Source organism: Heterocephalus glaber, unplaced genomic scaffold (genome assembly GCF_053883595.1).
Source record: "Heterocephalus glaber isolate CG9 unplaced genomic scaffold, H.glaber_assembly_v1.0 deba00001586, whole genome shotgun sequence".
In the NCBI taxonomy this organism is placed as follows: Eukaryota; Metazoa; Chordata; class Mammalia; order Rodentia; family Bathyergidae; genus Heterocephalus; species Heterocephalus glaber.
Genome location: NW_028258364.1, coordinates 20,428,677 through 20,434,068, shown reverse-complemented (window position 1 = coordinate 20,434,068; position 5,392 = coordinate 20,428,677). Strand labels below are relative to the sequence as shown.

Below are 5,392 nucleotides of genomic sequence, written 5' to 3'. Positions count from 1 at the left end.
GTAGGAATTTCTCAGGCAAAGAGAAGGGGGCATGGAGAATAGGAAGCAATGTCATCATGCCCCTCAGATGAGCCCGCACAGCCAAGACATGCAGTCAAGGGCGATCACAGTACGTTGAGATAAACAAGTATCCCTTTGGTATTTCTGGATCCCAATTCCGAGCTGAAGAAAGAAGCTGTAGGAGGATTTGCCAAGGGGCTGGAGGTGCGGCTCCAGCCGGCAGAGAACTCCCTCTACCTGGGAGGGTTGCGGAGGGGCTTGGACACCAAGTGACCCGGGGTTCCTGGCTTTGCGCTGGCCACCGATTCCTGACAAGCGTGCAGCCACGCCTCTACGGGGCTCCGCCTGCCTCTTTCGCCTGCGGGGCAAGGGCATAGCAAATCGCAATGCGGGCCACGTTGGAACTCATCAACCCAGCGCCCCTGCCTTGGTGATCCGGAAGAAGGACCCATCAAAGTGCAGAGGATCCAAATGCGGAAATGTCCGGAGATCAGAAAGACGATGAGGGGCGCATAAGGAACCAGGAGAGTCATAATGAACGAAGAAATGCCATCTGTGGTGTTAGACACACCTGCTAGAGACAGCAGAACGCAGAACACTCAGCAGGTACTAGTATACGGGCAGTACCTATGTATTAAGAGATCCCGAAACTAATCCAAGGAGTGTGACTATCTTTTCCTGAGAGAACTGTTCTTTGCAGCACCGGCAACGACAAGCAAAGCTCCCAGTAGCCTGGTATTCTTGAGACTGTATTTGAGGAAAACAAAAAGAAAATCTTCGTGATAGAATGTAACAAAACGCCTGCCAGAATGTCACAGAGAAGTATTCATCGACCTTTAACTTTTAGGAAATAGATTCATTGTATTTTCAGGAATCTGTATATTTATGCAGAGTTATTAGTTGTCTATCTGCCTGTATTTTGGGCTTTTTACATAATTTCATTTACTACCTAGATTGATCTAAAATCCATTGTTTCTATATTATTATTTCTTTTTCTTGTATCAACTTGGTTTTGCAGTCCTTGCATTTGTTTTGGGAGATCTAGCTATCTACCTATCAAAGTCTGAATTCAAAGATTAATTTTTACCCATATCCTTTCTATAATGTGATGACTTGCATATCGACAGCTTTGTAAGGAAAAGGTGTAAGGGTCAAATCCTAGAGGTAACTGAGTTATGATCTTTATTTATTTATTTGAGACAGGGTCTCCCTATGTTGTCCAGGCTGACCTTGAACTATGTAGCCCAGGCTGGTCTCGAACTCAAAGTGCTCCTCCTGCCTCAGTCTCCCGAGTGCTGGCATTACAGATGTGCACCACCACACCCGACTGCAAGTTATGATCTTACCAAGCAGAATTGTTACCCTGGTACAGATAAATGGGGTAGTTGGAGAAGCCAGGCTCCTGCATGGTCTCCCCCCACCCCCCAGGCTACATGGAATCAACCTTGACTCTGGAAGCCTTCCTCACCAAGAGATCAAGAGCACAAGTTGTGCCTGGAGTGTGGCCTTGTAAGGGAAGATCTTCCTGTTTCGCATTCTGCATCTGTTCCTTTGTTCTGCTTAAGCACGTACATTCCTGCCTTCATGCTACAATTTTAAAATAAAGAATTTTAAAAAGGGCTGGAGATATAGATCAGTATGAAGGCCTGTGTTCTGTCTCTCGTACTACAAGCACACACACACACACACACACACACACACGGCTACACACTATATGGCATTTTGGAAAAGCAACACTATAAAGAGAAGAGGTAAAAAAAAAAAGAGAGAGAACAGATCAATGGCTTCCAGGGGAGGGGAAGGGCTTGAGTAGGAAGGGCTTGAGTGAAGAAGGTTTTGAAGGATGACAGAACTCTACTTTCTAATGATTATGGTGATTACAGTACTACAAATTTATCAAAACGCATAGGACCATATGTACCAAAGCAACTTCATTTTACTATGTCTGAATAAAAAGAAGCTTAAAATGCTAAGTAAATCCTTAAATCAATTGTCATCAGACCTAGAACAAAATTAAAAATCTTTACTTTGTCTTCTGAGGCTCTGTATAATTTGGCTACTCTCTACTTTTAATTTTTTTTAAAATTATTTTTATTAGTATATGTTTATAGTAAATAGTAGTTACATTCATTATGGAGAGTTGGTACATGTATACAACACATCTTAATTCTTTTTTCATCCCCTTGCCTTTCTCTATGGTTTCTGACTCCTCAGTTTTTGTTTTTGTTTTCACATTTGTCTTGTTTTGCAGTACTAGGGCTTGAACCCACAGCCTCTGCACTGAACTACATCTTCAGCCTTTTTTTCCCTTTTCTTGGAGACAGGGTCTCCCTAAATTGCTAAAATGCCCAGAAGGCACTCAATTGGCCATCCTGCTGCCTCTCACCCTTCCAGAGTGCTGGGATTACAGGCGTATACCACCACACCCAAGATTTCTAATTCTTATAACAATCCTGCAAGGCAAGTGTTCATTATTCCTATTTGATCAAAGAAGGAACTTGCCTAATTTCATGTAATATAGTAATGCTAGGACTCAAATTCAAGCCTTTCTGTCTGCCCAAGACCTTCCCAATGTAGTGTACTGGCTCCCATGTCATTGACAAGACCCCATGTCAAGACTCCAGTCTCAGAATCACAGGGATTTTCCTGGCCTCCAAGGGAAGGTAGTGCTTCCCCATTGTGGGTCCCTATGCTGTCCAGGGGTAGGCTCAGCTCGGGCAATCCTCCCCCATAAGAGAAGGGACACCACAGGCAGGCTGACTGCATGGCTGGAAGGCAAAGGCACCAGGGTGCTCAGTAACACACAGGGAATGCTGTTTGATCCTTTCCTTCTCATAACTAGTCTCTAGATTGGTTCTACACTTGTGGTCACCAGTTGATTTACAAGTAGTTAATTAAAATTTTATCAACATCCATTTGAAAAAAATTCCTTGAAATATTTTTGTACCTGGCAATGTAATTATGGTTCCCAATTTCTCCCCTCCAACCTTGCTAGTAGCTCCTATCCAGTCTTCTTGGCTGGCTCCTGACCTCTTTTATCACAGTGGAAGTTAATATTTCTCTAGGTAAAAGCTAAGCCTATATTAAATACAAGTCCTTTTGCTGTAATTATGGGTGGAAACAAAACCAAAGAAGCAGAGGAAGACAAGACAGGGATAAATGATCAGTGACCAATGAAAGCTTTATATTTTTTGAGATAGGATCTCACTATGCAGTCCAGGCTGGCCTTGAACTCTCAGTCCTTTGCCTCAGACTCCTGAGTGTTGAGATTACAAATGGGCACTCCCACATCCAGCTTCCAGTGAAGGCTTTAACAGTGGGCCATCAGGACCCCCTACAGTCCAGGAGAACTCAAGTGCTAAGGAGACTTAGACTGACATTGGTGCCTCATTTCTGCCCTCCCAGAAACCTTCAGAAGGTCTGGCTTTTCTCTGGCAGTTGTCCTGCAGCTTCTGGGGCCACCTGACTTTGCTGGACTGGAGCACTTGCCAGTGGAACTGTTTGACCTCCCTGAGTGCTGGCTCTACAGGCATGTCTCCTAGAGGTTGAGGGCTAGCCATTTCTTTCTGAATCTCTGCAAGGAGGGCAGGGAGAGGGAGGCCATGACGGTGTGGCAACTGTGCCCAAGTTTAAAAAATCCTCTGGGGTTTCTACTTGAAATTGCTAAATAAGCATCACCAGAACTGACCTCGAAGAAAGGGGTCAAAACAATCTTGATTTTTCTATAGATTGGTGAGCATCATTTGTCTGTTTGCTTGGGGTTTTTTGTTTGTTTGGGGTTTTTTGTGAGACAGGGTCTCACTATGTAGTTCAGGCTGGCCTTGAACTATGTAGCTCAGGCCGGCTTTGAATTCATGGCCAACCTCTTGCCTCAGTCTCCCAAGTGCTGGAATTACAGCCATGCGCCGCCATATCTGGCTGCCATTTTTTGAGATCGTATTTCCCCCAATGTTCTCCATTATGACCTTCATTGTAAACAAATGTTTCATATATGAATCTATTTGTGAACTTTTTTTCCCCTAGTCCATCCATCTACTATATTTGCCTGACCTTTGTCAATTCCATGCTGTCTGAATCTTTATAGCTTTAAAATAAGATTTGGTGGTTGATAGTTGTATAACCCTGCTATTTAAGATTGCCTCATCTATTCTAGACTCTTTGCATTTCCCATAAATTATAGAACCAGCTTTCATTTCCACTAAAACAAAACAAAATAAACACCTACTAGAAGTTTAGTTGGGATTACATCCATAGCTGGATTTGGGGAAAAATGGATGCCATTATAATACTCAGTCTTCCAATCCATGAAGATAATTTCTGCCTCCATTAATTTAAGTTTACTTTCCTTCAATAATGTTTTATAATGATCATTGTAGAGGTCTTAACACATATTTTGTTGAATTTATTATGAGATTTTTAAATGTTATTGAAAGTAGTATGATATCTACATTTTCTTTTTCACTTGTTAGTTGCTAGAATGTAACTTAAAATTAATTTTTAAAATATTGATTTTATCCAGCAACCACATAAATCCACTTATTGATTCTCATAGTGTTGGATTTTTTTGGTATACATTATCACATAATGTACAAATAATAACAGTTTTGTTGCTTGTTTTTTTGTCTTTACATTTTTGTTTTCCTTGTTTATTGCCCCAGCTAGGACCTTCAGTATAACATCAGAGAGAAGTGTAAATAGCTTCATCCTTGCCTTTGGCCTGTCATAGGAGAAAAAGTATTTAATATTTTTCTAGGTGTTGGAGGAGATGTTCTGCATGAGCCATCTAGATCAAGTCTTTCCGTCATGATTCTCAAGTTTCCTATATTCCTACAGCTATTGTTTCCTGATTGACCTATTAGTAATTGAGGGAAGCTCTAAACATATCTTCCTACGATTATAGATTTTCTAATTTTCCCTTTATTTCTGACAATTTTCACTTTTTATATGGGGCCATTTTTATTAGATAAACATAAATTTTAAGTTATAAATCCTGAAGGACCATCCCTCTTATTATTGTGAAATATACTTCTTTATCTGTTGCAGTGCTTTTTGGTTTACTTGGAGTACAGCATATTGTTATAGCCACAGCAACATATGTCTGTTATTTGCATGGTATAACTTCTATTATTTTACTTTCAACATGTCTGGGCCCATCTATTTGAGATATATCTGTTATGAGGAGCATATAGTGAGATTCATTTGTATATAGTTTGAAAATCTTGGTCTTTGGAGTGTTTAGTCTATTTACAGTCACTGTAATTAGGAACATATTTAGACTTAAATTCATCATTTTATGATTCGTTGTCTATTCCTAGCGTTTGTTTTTTCTTTCTTCTTATCTTTTTTTGGATTATCAAACTTTTATTATTATTGTTATTATTCCTTTCCCCTT

At 40.6% G+C, this 5,392-nt stretch overlaps 1 long non-coding RNA gene across 1 annotated transcript; it reads left to right on the top strand.

Moving 5' to 3' along the window:
- The first annotated feature begins 403 nt into the window (after positions 1-403).
- LOC147823435 (uncharacterized) lies at positions 404-1,639 on the top strand. The gene is made up of 2 exons (XR_015443942.1): positions 404-606; positions 1,204-1,639. It is a non-coding gene; the product is annotated as an uncharacterized LOC147823435 (long non-coding RNA).
- Positions 1,640-5,392: the final 3,753 nt, after the last annotated feature.